General features: G+C 40.6%; 1 protein-coding gene across 1 annotated transcript in view; it reads left to right on the top strand.

The window, feature by feature from the left end:
* The window catches only part of LMBRD1 (LMBR1 domain containing 1), a 270,616-nt gene that overhangs the window by 236,686 nt on the left and 18,812 nt on the right, over positions 1-15,118 (top strand). The gene's annotated exons all lie outside the window — the stretch shown is intronic.

Raw genomic sequence — 15,118 nt, 5'->3', positions numbered from 1 at the left:
AAAATGCATTCTACAAGATCTGTGAGTGCTACTTGGACCTTTCGGCATCAGGCACTTTTTTTCAGATTTGTAAGGGTACACACATTCTCTAAGCTCTACCCATGGGACTTTCAGGCTTCCATTGTTGCCAGCTTTGAGTCTAGGGTCCTTCAGACTGCACCTTGAGCTTCAGGCAGTCCCCAGTCATTTCTTGATCAGGCTTTCCCTGTTGCCTGCTTTGGGCTTAAGGTCCTTCAGGCAGCACTTTGAGCTGCAGGCTGTCTCAAGTTGTTTCCTGTTGTTTATCAATGGATCTTCTAGTGTTTTGTTTCCTGTGTTGACCAGTTCTCATTTGAACTGATTTTTTTTTTTTTTGCTCACCTAAAAATCCTTTTCTTGGAGTTCATTGAGGGGAACAGGTCCCACCCCTCTGTACTTATGATTTGCCTCTTGGCATTGCTTTTTTACAAAATTAAGGCATGCTAGCAGTAGGAGGGGTTATTCCAGGCTAGGCACTGTTTTTTTGTTTGCCAGTGTCCAAATCCTCGTATACGCAGCAGTATAACCCATATATCTTTGCATATTGTGTCCCTAAATGATCTCCAAGAAAATAATTTTACGGTGAAAACAAAAATACATTTTTATCTGTAATCTAAAAGGGGTGGTTGTGTGTGCCAAATTTGCACCCAGCCTGGCAAACCTGTTAATAGCAAAAAGAAAGATGGAGTAGATTAAAAAAATAAGAAAGCCAGAATTACAATTATGGCAGATATTTAGTGACAGTATTTCTGGAATATGAGAAAGATGCAGAATAACTGGAACATGTTTACTGCAGAAAAATACGTTTTCATAGAATACCATTTCCTGTATAATAGAAAATCAACTTTGTGGATATGGCAATATATAAACAGTAGGGTAGAATTTTTACGAAGACTGTATGCATTATTTGGAAATTTTAATGAAAAAAGATATAAAAAGAGCAAGCTAGATAGAATTTGTAAGTAAATGGCAGAACAGGACAGAATGTTCTAGAGGGTACTTAGAAAAATAGGGTAAAAATGTAAGGGAGTTCTTTTGATTGACAAATATGAAATATAGGAAGATAGATGGTATTGTGAAAGATTATTGGCCCATTCTATTAAGAATCAAGATTTTTGGGGCCTCTGCTACACAACAGACCCCAATTTACTGCATTTTCAAGAGGGCACGACCACTTAGAACTAGATTGGTACATACTGATGTCGGACGCGAAGGCCTGGCTCGCAGTCACCGCTCTAATTCATTCCAAAGGTGTTCTATCAGATTGAATTTAGGACTGTGCAGGCCAGTCAAGTTCCTCCACCCCAACCTCACTCATCCATGTCTATATGGACTTTGCTTTGTGCACTGGTGCGCAGTCATGTTGGAACAGGAAGGGGCCATCCCCAAACTGTTCTCACAGAGTTGGGAGCATGAAATGGTCCAAAATGTCTTGTTATGTCGACACCTTAAAAGTTCCCTTCACTGGAACTAAGGGGCCAAGCCCAACCCCTGAAATACAACCCCACACCATAATCCCAATCCCATCAGCAGCCAACCATATATCCAACTCTCTCTCCTGGAACAATAGGCTCCGCCAAACACGTTTCATCAGGATATCTGCTTTTATCCAATGAGTGTATATAAAAAAAAAATGTTTTTTTCACATTTCACTCTTTTACAAACTATATTCAGCATGTATATGAGCAGGGAGAGGCAATGGTTTAAACTTTGATCATTTTAGCCTTTCCTTCTACTTTATAGACTTGCTTTAACCACTTGCCTCCCTGCCACAGTGTATATACTGCGGTAGGGCGGCACCGCTGTGCTAGAGCATGTAGAAAACCGGCGTCTAGCAAAACACACACGCCCGCCCTACCTGCACCACCGATCGTGGCAGCGGGTGTCCATCACCGGATCCTGGCGGGTCATTGCCCGCTGGCTCCCAGCGATTAGCGGTACTCACTGACAGAGAGCACAGCTGCAGTGTTTACACGTCACCTCTGCTCCCTGTCTGCTCCTAACACACTGTCAGAGTGCAGAGATTAGCTTTCCGGGACAGTGTGTTCCTGTGAAGTACACACCCCCTGCCCACTAGTAAAACACTGCCCTTAGACGGTTAACCCTTTCATGCAATAAAAAGTTAACCCCTTCCTCCCCAGTGCCATTAGTACAGTGTCAGTGTTTTTTTTTTCCACTGATCACTGTATTGGTGTCACTGGGGATGTCAGTGACCCCAAGTCAGTTCCCCCTCAGTGTCAAAATGTCCGCCGAAGTCCCGCCATAAGTCGCTAATCACTGTCATAAATCGCTGATCACCACCATAAGTCACTGATTGCGGCAGTTATTATAAAAAAAAAAATCCCAGTATCTTTCCCGCCATTTGTAAACACTAACTTTCATGTAAACCAATTAATTTACACGTATTGGGATTTTTTTTAGGAAAGACAATTTATGACCAAATTTGATTTTTAAATTTTTTTACTGGACATGTTTTATAGCAAAAAGTCCAAAATATTGTATTTTTTCTCACAATTGTCAGCTTTATTTTTTTATAGCGCAAAAAATAAAAAACGAACGGGCGATCAAATACCACAGAAAGAATGCTCAATTTGTGGGAAAAAAAAGGACGTAAATTTAATTTGGGTGCAGTGTTGCATGACCACGCAATTGTCAGTTAAAGTAACGCAGTGATGTAATACAAACCACTTCTGTAACCGCTTCCTGACTGCCCTATAGCAGAAATACAGCTACAGGGCGGCACAAGTGCGCAAAATCACACACACACACACACACACACACACACGATTTGTGATCCCGTGGTTTTCACGCCCCTCCCAGATAGCATCAGATTGCCCGTCAGTACACCAGTCATCACATTTAACCCCTTGATTGCCAGCAACACGCTCATACACAATAAATCTCCATTGCTAGTATAGTGTCTGAACGGATCAATATATTTGATCAGATCAGCACTATACCAGCGTTCACATTAGTATAGCGTCCCCAAAAATGCAGCGTTAGCAGGATCAGCCCCGGCACCTGCCAGCACCTGCGTTTAGCCCCTACGCTTACCCCCCCCCCTTCTCTCCCAGCAAATGCAGTGTCAGTAGGTCAGAACCACAGTGTTCGCAGAATCAGGCCTAATCTCTGTTAGCACTTGCCGGTAAATTTTGTAAACTTTTTGTAAAAATTGTAGCTTGTAAAGGCTTTTAAACATTGCCTATGGATATTAAAAACGTATGCAGTTTGTCGCCATTGTACAGGGCATGAGCAGTTTTAAAGCATGTCATGTTTGGTATCTATTTACTCGGCATACCATCATCTTTTATATTTTACCAAATAATTGGCCAATATATTGTGTTTTTGTGCATTAAAAGTAAAAGAAGTGTATTTTTTTTTTTAAATTGCGTTTGAAAAATCGCTGCGCAAGTATTATGTGCCATAAAAGAAATTGTAGCACCAACCATTTTATTCACTATGGTGTTTGTTTTAATAAAAAATATATAATGTTTGGGGTTTAAATTAATTTCCTAGCAAAAAATACTGATTTTTTTCATGTGAACAAAAAGTGTCAGAAAATGCTTGGTCTTCAGGTGGTTAGAAGAGTGAGTGATGTGTGGCATAAACTTCTAATGCTGGGCATAAAACACCCCCATCCCCCAAAACGACCCCTTTTTGAAAAGTAGACACCCCATACTATTGGAAATGACAAACAAAAAAAATTTTTTTTTTTTTTTAACACAAAATTGTCACTTAAATGATTTACTGCTCACACATGCCATGGATATATGTGGAATTACTCCCCAAAATACATTCTGCTACTTCTCCCGAGTATGGGGGTACCACATGTGAGAGACGTTTTGGCAGTCTGGCCGAGTACAGGACCCCAAAATCCAATAAGCATCTTCAGGCTTTTAAAGGGCTTTATTTCCTCATTACACTTCCTAACTACCTATCACAGTTTCGGAGGCCCTGAAATGCCAGGGTAGCAGCAAGCCCCCCCAAATGACGCCTTTCTGGGTGTCTGCTTTCCAAAAAGGAGTCATTTGGGGGGGTTTGGTGCTATCCTGGCATGTTTGGGCTTTCGAAACTGTGATAGGTATTGAGGAACCCAACCCCCCCCCCCCAAATGACCTTTTTGGAAAGCAGACACCCCAAGGAATTTAATAAGAAGCATGGTAAGTATTTTGCAGATCTCATTTATTGCCACAAGTTTTTGGAAAATGAAGAAAAAAAAACAATTTTTTCTATTTTTTTCTATTTTAAAACCTTGTGAGAAAAAATTACATCTGCAAAATACTCACCATGCCTCTTTTTAAATTCCTTGGGGTGTCTACTTTTTACAAGTTTCTGGAAATTGACAAAAACATTTATTTTTTTTTACACAAAGTTGTCATTTAAATGATTTATTTCTAGCACAAGCCATGGATATATGTGAAATTACACCCCAAATACATTCTGCTACTTCTACCGAGTATGAGGATACCACACATGTGAGACTTTCTGGGAGCCTAGCCACATACAGGAGCCTGAAATCCAATGACCACTTTGAAAGCCTGAAGGTGCGTTACTTCCTCATTTCACTTCCTCAATACCTATCACAGTTTTGAAGGCCCTGACATGCCAGGATAGCAGCAAGCCCCCCCAAATGACGCCTTTCTGGGTGTCTACTTTCCAAAAAGGGGTCATTTGGGGGGTTTTGGTGCTATCCTGGCATGTTTGGGCCTTCGAAACTGTGATAGGTATTGAGGAAGTGAAATTAGGAAGTTACGCACCTTCAGGCTTTCAAAGTGGTCATTGGATTTCAGGCTCCTGTATGTGGCTAGGCTCCCAGAAAGTCTCACACGTGTGGTATCCTCATACTTGGTAGAAGTAGCAGAATGTATTTGGGGTGTAATTCCACATATACCCATGGCTTGTGCGAGAAATAAATCATTTAAATGACAACTTTGTGTAAAAAAAAAAAAATGTTTTTGTCAATTTCCAGAAACTTGTGGAAAAAAAATAAATCTTCCATGGACACAATATGCCTTTCAACAGATAGCTTAGGGTGTCTACTTTACGAAAAGGGGTCATTTGGGGGTGTTTGTACTATCCTGGTATTTTAACACCTCAAGAAATGTGATGGGCAGTCAGAAAGTAAATGCTGTGTAAATTCCATTATCTATACCATAGTTTGTAGACGCTATAATTTTCACACAAAGCAATCAATATACACTTACTGGGATTTTTTTTAACCAAAAATATGTAACAGAATACATTTTGGCCTAAATTTATGACGAAATTTTAGGGGTTTTATTTATATTTTTTATGACCAAAATTAGAAAATATTGTTTTTTTTTCAAAAAAATTTTTTTTCTTCAAAAATGTTTGTTTATAGCGCCAAAAATAAAAAAGTGCACATGTGATCAAATACCACCAAAAGAAAGTTCTATTTGTGTGAAAAAAAGGACATAAATTTCATTTATGTACCATATTGCATGACCGCGCAATTCAGTTAAACTAGCGCAGCGCTGTATAGCAAAAAAAGGCGTAAATTGCAGTATCTATACCATAGTTTGTAGACGCTATAACTATCACACAAAGCAGTTAATATACACTCATTGAGATTTTTTTTACCAAAAACATGTAGCAGAATACATTTTAGCCTAAATTTATAACCAACTTTGAGTTTACTATATTTTTTATAGCTGAAAGTAAAAAAATATTGTTTTTCTTCAAAATTTTTGGTCTTTTTTTTTTGTTTATAGCGTGATAAATAAAAAGCGCACAGGTGATCAAATACCACTGAAAGAAAGCTCTATTTGTGTGAAAAAAAGGACATAATTTTGTTTGGGTGCAGCATTGCATGACCGTGCAATTATCAGTTGAATTAGTGCAGCACAGAGTAGCAAAAAGAGGCCTGGTAAGGAAGGGGGGTAAATCCTCTGGATGGCAAGTGGTTAAAGTGTTGCTAAACCCACAAAAGTAAAATCAGTATATGTAGTAAAGCATGCTTGTTATACTGAATGTGGAACCTAATGGGTTAATCCTCCTAGAGATTTTTTTTTTTTTTTTGCATGTAATAAGTACAGGGCCAATCAGCACTGTCCAGACAGAGGGTCAGGGGTCATGCAGCCTCATAGGACAGTCAGAGGAGAATGAAAACTCCTACAAGATTATCCAGTGCTCAGCTGAACACTGGTAGAAATCACAAAACTTCTCTAACTGTTGCTAAGAAAAGGTATTTAGCAGTTTATATTTACAAAAATAATTGCATTTACATGTTCTGTGTACTGTGGAAGACCAGATATAGTGAATGCAGAGTCCTGGGTTTAGTAACACTTTAAGTTCAAAAATCCTTATTGCAGTATGCACATGTAGATGCATTTGACAGGCAATCTTTACCTATATCACTATTTAGTAGTTTTCAACTCTTTCTGATCTGTTGGGTTAGTTTAATGCTTACTTTGACCTCACTTTCTTATCCTTCTCTGTGCTTGAGAATATCCCTGACTGTGCATAGTGAATTGATCTAATTGACCAAGAATGTAATTAGTTTCACACTGGAAAATGTTCAAAGCATAGCCTTTTATGGGTACTGGCTACCCTGCAGGAATGCAAGTTTTTGCCAATAAATGTCTTTGACAAAAGATGAAACAAAATCCGTTTTCTTTTTTACAAACTGTAACAAGCAAGAAAGGTAAAATTGCAATAAAAGCTATAGATCAAATTAGTATATTGATGAGTCAAACAAGGGCATATAGGCTTTATGTTATGTATGCTGCACGCATGTCTAAACTGAACACTATAAATAAGCCAAGCTGAAAAGGAAGTACTGTAATTAGAAAGTCTCTCCTGCAGTTTTCTTGCTCAGGCTGTGTTCCCATCTGTTCCTTCTATGAACAATTGCTTCATCAAATTCTTTACTGGGCAGAAATCCAACTGGCCAAGTCTTGAAACCAGCAAGAAATTTATGATAAACCCCAGTGACACAATCCTCAGGTCATCACTTCTGTAGTGTCCTGGAAGGCCCTGCAAGACAAGGTCAAAGGAAATGCTTTATTAGCCAAGAATGCCCTTTTATATGGGAAAATAATAACATGTGCCAAGAAATATCAGCAAGGGCTCAGTGGTAGGAACACACTATACACTTTATCATTTAGTAATCTATTCATGCTGTGTAATTTTAAAAGAAATGTTAAATATGGCCTAAAATGTTGCCAGGATTGTGATGTAATACCACCGATTATGAAACTTTCCCTAAATCTCTACTCTCTCCACTCAGTGTTAATACAGTCTTTTTGTAAGAGCAGAAACGTATCTTGTAAATATACTGTAGTTTCTGAGGAAAATTGTTCAGATTTTTTTTTTTTTTATATATATATATATATATATATATATATATTAACTTTGATATGGGATGCCCAATCATTTGTACACCGCTCTTGGGCAAATAATAAAGCCCAACTGTGGGCAAAAAAAAAAAAACATTGATAAATGTTCATGAAGTCCAAGGTTACAGAAGAGGCTGTGTAACTTACGGTTTTCCTTGCTACAGCAAGGTCCCGAAAGCAGCTTAACTGGTCCCCGCAGTTTCCTCGCTAAGCTGCTGTCGTCTGTGCTTGCACATACGCCCCACGATGTGCAATGCAGGGTTAATAGCCTTTATTGTATGCGATGTTGCCAAGGAATCACCCACAGACTGGAGCTTTGGAGAGAAAAGGACAATGGCAGAGGCGGCTGGTGTGGGAAGTCAAGTAAGTTATGCAGCCTTTCTCTGTACCCCAAGATTTAACAAATATTTAGCCTTTGCAGTGCAGGATTGGGGCCCCACTGCAACAGTGTTTTTTTGTGCCCAGAGGTAGACTTTAGGAACACAACAGTTGGTCTAATTAACACAGGGTTGTGTGTTAAGGCATTGTTCTCTGAATACTTAAGTGGCATGCCTGGAATCTAGACATTCCTTTTTATACTGGGTTTACCATTTTCTACAATCACATATAATAGAGACACACTTTTACAGCTCAGAATTTCTAAATAAATCTAAAACGTAATAAAACATATTTCCCCTGAAATTTGCTTATATGCTAATAATACTGAACAAAGCAATAAATGAAATGCTGCATTGTAACTTAAATCATTTAACTGTCATATATGTGAGTTGTTGACCTATGGGCAAGACTAACAGTGCTCACATTTTCTGCACATGTATGTAGCAGAAGTCTAGCTTTTTGGCTCCTTCCATGACATAGTGTGGAAGGGGCAGAGTTCATGTTGGCACATCTTCGGCTCTTTAATATGTCACTCAGCAATTCGTTTGTGCTTGGAGTGTGTAACTTTATTTTGACAATTAGGGCCTTCTACAGTTTCTTTGTATGGGAAGACCCAACCCTTTCCTGCAGTTTTGGGGGTTTTTTTGCTGCTATGACAGCATTCATCAAGAGTTCCCTATATAATCTGAACTCTCCCTATGGCCAGCTTTGGATCTGTACACAGACTGAAACTTTATATACAGTGCCTTGAAAAGTATTCATTCCCCTTGAAATGTTTTACTTGTCATGTTACAGCTAAGAACATAAATGTACTTTATTTGGGTTGTATGTAAGAGACCAACACAAAGTGGCGCATAATTGTGAAGTGGAAGGAAAATGAAAAATGGTTTTCAATTTTTTTGCAAATATCTGAAAAGTGTGGTGTTCATTTGTATTCTGCCCCCTTTACTCTGATACCCCTAACTGAAATCTAGTGAACCAATTGCCTTCAGACTTCACCTAATTAGTAAATAGAGTCTACCTGTGTGAAATTTAATCTCAGTATAAATACAGCTGTCCTGTGAATTCGTTAGAGAACATTAGTGAACAAACAGCATCATGAAGACCAAGAAACACATCACAGGTCAGGGATAAAATTGTGCAGAAGTTTAAAGCAGGGTTAGGTTATAAATAAAAAATATCCCAAGCTTTTAACATCTCATGGAGCACTGTTTAATCCATCATCTGAAAATGGAAAGCATATGGCACAACTGCAAAGCTACAAAGACATGGCCGTCCACCTAAATGACAGGCCGGGCAAGGAGAGCATTGATCAGAGAGGCAGCGAAGAGGTAACTCTGGAGGAACTGCAGAGATCCACAGCTCAGGTGGGAGAATCTGTCCACGGGACAACTATTAGTTGTGCATTCCACAAATATGGCCTTTATGGAAGAGTGGCAAGAAAGCCATTGTTGAAAGAAAGCCATAAGAAATCCAGTTTGCGAGAAGCCATGTGGGGGACACAGCAAACATGTGGAAGAAGGTGCTCTAGTCGGTTGAGACCAAACTCGAACTTTTTGGTCTAAAAGCTAAATGCAATGTGTGGTGGAAAACTAACACTGCATATCGCCCTGAACACACCATCCCCATTGTGAAACATGGTGGAGGCAGCATCATGTTGTGGGGATGCTTTTCTTCAGCAAGAACAGGGAAACTGATCAGAGTTGATGGGAAGATGGATGGAGCCAAATACAGGGTAATCTTAGAAGAAAAGCTGTCAGAGAGTCTGTCAAAGACTTGAGACTGGGGCGAAAGTTCACCTTCCAGCAGGAAAACAACCCTAAACATGCAGCCAGAGCCACAATGGAATGGTTTAGATCAAAGCATATTCATGTGTTAGAATGGCCCAGTCAAAGTCCAGACCTAAATATAATTGAGAATCTGTGGCAAGACTTGAACATTGCTGTTCACAGACGCTCTTTATTCAGTCTGACAGATCTTGAGCTATTTTGCAAAAAAGAATGGGCTAAAATATCACTCTCTAGATGTGCAAAGCTGGTAGAGACATACCCAAAAAGACTTGCAGCTGTAATTGCAGCGAAAGGTGGTTCTACAAAGTATTGGCTGAATACAAATGCATGCCACACTTTTCAGATATTTATTTGTAAAATAAAATAACCATTTATCATTTTCCTTCCACTTCACAATTATGTGCCACTTTATGTTGGTCTATCACATAAAATCCCAATAAAATACATTGACGTTTTCGGTTGTAACATGAAAAAATCTGGAAAATTTCAATGGGTATGAAATACCCAAAAAAAAGGGTATGCCTTTTTCAAGGCACTGTATTGTAATTACCTGCCCCCAGCCCTAGAGCCAGTGTTTTACTGACATGACCCCAAGCTAGCGGAATATTGAATGTGTGTCTTCACAAATGCCACACAGCTGCTCGACAAAGTCTTCCTGGCTGGGCCTGCACTCGCACTCTTATTTAAATTTATGAAGAGTTAATCCAGAGTAAGAATTCTGCAATTTTGTAAAACTTGTAATCTTTACATATAATAGAATAATAGAGAGCAACGTGTGCGCGGGTTCAGCACAGATATTGACACGTGGCTATCACTGGGGCGGAGGGCTAGAACCTTTTATCAATATTGTTGGCTTAATGCTTCCAGTCTGTTTGTATTTTATAAATGAAATAATTCTCTGCAGATAGTGGCCCCTTAGACCTTCATTGCAGCTACCAATTCAAATCATAAAGTAGCAAAGACAGAGAGCAGAGGGCACAGACCAATGCTTTGAGCTAATGCTCCTACCACACCGCAGGCACAGTTTTTGAACAGAGATTTTGGAGTGCACGTGAAGGCAATTGTAACTAGCACATTACACTTACCTCCTGTAGACCTTTCTAGTCATATTTCCTAAAGCTCTCCTTTAATGTGAGCCTAGGGGGAGAGGATTATGAAAGATACCATATTGAATATGTTCCTTTAATGCGGCAGGCTTCACAGCCGTCACCCCGATCTCAACTCCAATACCTAGTGAGTCACTAACCTTGAGCATGCATGCATGAAGCCTATTACCTTATTTTCCGGCATATAAGACGACTTTTTAACTCATGAAAATCTTCTCAAAAGTCAGGGGTCATCTTATACGCCGTTGTACGGCATGCTGACACTTGGGGTTAGGGCGGCACTTTTTAGGGGGGCGGCGCGGTGCCGCCGCCACCTCCCCCTTCCGACGGAAGGGACATGAAATACAGGGGCGGGCAAGGGGCTGCTGTTTCTTACCTGGCTCCAGTCCCAATCCCACAACGATCCAGTCCAGGAAGCGTGGCTGCTCCTTCATTCAGTCCGGCCGTTTGATGTTCGCGCAGCTGCTCGGCTCCGCCTCCTCACCGGTGATTGGGCGCCAGAACTGTAGCTCAGGAAAGGCACACAGGTGGCCAATCACCGGTGAGGAGGCGGAGCCGAGCGGCCCTGCGAAAATTGAGTGAGGGAGCGGCCGGTAAATGTGCCGTGCAAAGGTGCTGCTGCAACCACATATGCTGGCTGCAGCAGCACCATGCTGGAGCAGGGGTCAGCAAGTGTCATTGGTATCAGTGGGAGGAATAGTGCGCCGTCATTGGTGTCACTGACACTAATGATGGGGCATTATTCCTCCCACTGACACCAACAATGGGGCACTATTCCTCCCCCCACTGACACCAACGATGGGGCACTATTCCTCCCCCCCCACTGACACCAACGATGGGGCACTATTCCACCCCCCACTGACACCAATGATGGAACACTATTCCTTCCCCCACTGACACCAATGATTGGGTACTATTCCTCCCACTGACACCAAAGATGGAGCACTATTCCCCCCACTGACGCTAATGATGGTGCACTATTTCTCCCACTGATACCAATGATGGGCCACTATTCCTCCCACTGATACCAATGATGGGGCACCATTCCTGCCACTGATACCAATAATGGAGCACGATTAGTCCCACTGACACCAATGATGGGGCGCTATTATCACTGACACCAATGATGGGGTGCTATTCCTCCCACTGACACCAATGATGGGGCACGATTCCTCCCACTGACACCAATGATGGGACACGATTCTTCCCACTGACACCAATGATGGGGCACTATTTCTCCCACTGACACTGATGGAGTACTATTCCTCCCACTGACACTAATGATGGGACACTATTCCTCACACACTGACACTAATGATGGGGCACCATCATTGGTGTCAGTGGGAGAAATAGTGTCCCATCATTGGTGTCAGTGGGAGGAATAGTACCCCATCATTGGTGTCAGAGCGAGGAATCGTGCACCATCATTGGTGTCAGTGGGAGGAATAGCACCCTATCATTGGATTACCATACTGAAATACCATACCATATTGAAATCAAATCTGATGTTTTTTAATTTTTATTTGGTGTGCGTTGGAAGAGGGGTAGTCTTATACGGCGAGTATAGCCCAAACACTATATTTTAACAGGAAAAGTAGGGGGTCGTCTTATACGCTGGAAAATACGGTACTATATTTTTAGATTTGGAAGTCTGCATGCTTATTGCATGTCTTTGACTTGTTAGACAATAAAGCAAGTATCATACTTTGCCTTACCTTGCAATGATCGGCTGACATGTTGTGGCTGCAGTTTGTAGTGTCACATCTGATCGCCTGTGTCCATGGATACCTTCACCTAGCTAACTTATCCCTATTTACCACAGGGACAAGCAATTTCTCATTCTGGGTCATGGAGCATCCAATCTTTGCCGTTTGCTCTGTGTTGCATCACAAATGTGGGAGGGCTCAAGTGATAAAAACACATCTCTTCCAGCATAATGATCTCTCTGCAAATGCTTTGCCTTTTTGTGGCTGTATCAGATCTAATTACTGCACCAGTACTAGACTGAGAGACTCGGGGATTGTGGGATATGTAGTTTCTTCACAGAAGGTTCAGATCTCAGACTGCAGACAGAGGTCATGAATTAACCCATACAGTGCCATGCTGCATGCCTCATGTTTGAACAAAAACCTCTGACACCAGAATGTGAAGATTTACTCTACTATAGGCTGTGCGTACAGGCCAACAAATGACAATACCTAATCAATGCACATCTTATGCATGTGAAAAACAAACGGTGCAGGGAGGAAGTTTTAAAATATTTTTAAAATTTCAGTCTCAAAAGTTCAATGTCAGGTAGGAATGGAACACAATTTAAAACTGATGTTTTTTTTCAGTGTTATCCTGGGTATAACTTGAAGGCCTAGTGACATAAGTTGTCCTAAGGAATAATGGGCAGAGGGCCCATTCCTGGCCTGGAAGTGAGAAGAAAAAAAATGCAGACACCACCTGTTAGTCTATTTATACGTCTGGCTACCTTGCTATTACTGATCTTTGATATATCATTTTAACCACCTGCTTTGTTCAGTCATTGGTCCTGTTGTTACTGATCCTTGTCTATCCCTGGTTTGTGTCCTGCTTGCCTTGCCACGTTTCTTGCTTAGGATGTCAGACCATCTATATTTCTTATATTTATAATGTACTTTTGAAAGAAAACAGAAACTTTAAAAGCAGATGTTTCCCTGTGTTGAAATTTGGCAGGTTTTCTGCTGTTAAGTAGAACATTTAAAAAATCCTGTTTACATGCCCTCTGGGCTGCGGCTTGCCGCATGTCTCCCTGATCCTCTGTTTTAGCAGTACTGTCTAAGCTACCAGCTCTCACAGTTGGTCATCTGACTATAGTTCAATTTATCACAACTTTGAAACCATTGGTTTTCAGTAGGCTTCTAAAGTAGGGCAAATGAGTACATTGCACAGCCTAATTTTAAAATCTTGGTGCACTTCCTAGTCTGGGCAACATCTTTGAAGAACAGCTTTGTGCTTCAGAACTGCTGTTAAATCCCAACTTCACTTTAAAATAAAAATATATTTCCTAGCAGTAGTCAAAATAAAAATACAGCTTTTGCTGTTATTAGATGCTTTCACAAAATACTCAGACCTCTGCTGTTCATCAACAGCATGAGGCAGGGGGTATGTAAACATGTTTTCCGATTTCTTCTTAAAAAATTAAAAACCTTTTTAAAAATTTATCTTCCATTTTTGCTGCTGAAAGTTCATCTAAAACTTAGTCAAACATGACTTTTATCATGGCAGATCTTATAGAAACCACAAGTGCCTCCATTTAGTGTATAGCAGGCTCCTTTCAGTGTCTCACCTTTCCTGTTCCTGTCTGCCACTCCAGTTCCTGTTGCAACCTCTCCAGAGGGTCTGTGCTGGCCGTACTCTGACAGCACCTGTACACTGCTAGGAACCCCCTGTCCCCACAATGTGACCTTGCTTGTCCCTGGAGATCATCCAGTTGGGAACAGAGCGCTGCATTGAGAAAGGACAGGGGGAATTAGGTGTTTTCCCCTACAGAATTTCAAGAATTTTCAAGGTGGCTGCAGTTGGAGTCAGGGTGCAAGGTGGTGGGTAGATTAATTTAACCAGTTTATTTCATACACTTCAGTGTAGTTAATGTAGATCTCTACCTCTCCAAAGGTCACTGGCTCTGGGAGAGCTTTTAAGTAGGCACGCACAAAAGCTTGCAAGGGGATAAAGTATCTCCTTTTTCCCTTCTGAGATTCAGTCAGCATTAAAATGGAAGTTCAGTCAACATCTAAGGCTAAACCTACTCCCATTCCCATTCTAAGACTATTCTATCTACCCTGTGAAATAAAAGATGTCTATACTTACCTATGCTGAAGCCATTCTGGTCCAGTCACATGATCTCTCCAGTTTAGAGGAGAGATCGTCGACAACAACTGCAAATGCATGGACATCACTCATGGGCTTACTATGGGGCATCCGTTGTTGGCTGCCCCTTCTCTCCACTAAAACTGGCACTGGAATCAGATCATGTAACCTGACCAGAGTGGCTTCAGAATAGGTACATATAAGTATTTTTTTTTTTGGTGGGAGTGGTTTTAGCCTTAATTAGATTTTGACTGAACGTCCACTTTAACTGTAATTATCTAAAATAGCCACATAAAATAATCACATTTGACTTATAGAGGAACTTAAGCCTTTCTCTCCACTGAAGCCGGTTCTGGAACCAGATCATTTGACTCGACCGGAGTGGCTTCAGAATAGGTACGTATAAGTATTTTCTTTTACAGGGTAGATTAAAAAAAATGGTGTAGAATGGGAGTGGGATTAGGTTTAGTTTTAATTAGATTTTGACTGAACGTCCACTTTAATTGTAATTATCTAAAATAGCCATATAAAATAATCACATTTAAGTGATAGAAGAACATAAGCCCTTTCTAGTTTTGCCTAATAAATGCAGTTATACAAAGCAGTAAACAATTTTTTTTCGAGCTATGTAATC

Source organism: Staurois parvus, unplaced genomic scaffold (genome assembly GCF_062004578.1).
Source record: "Staurois parvus isolate SC_StPar_1 unplaced genomic scaffold, SC_StPar_1.0 ptg000264l, whole genome shotgun sequence".
In the NCBI taxonomy this organism is placed as follows: Eukaryota; Metazoa; Chordata; class Amphibia; order Anura; family Ranidae; genus Staurois; species Staurois parvus.
The sequence above is the reverse complement of the archived record's forward strand: the minus strand, read 5'-3'. Positions and strand labels throughout refer to the sequence as shown.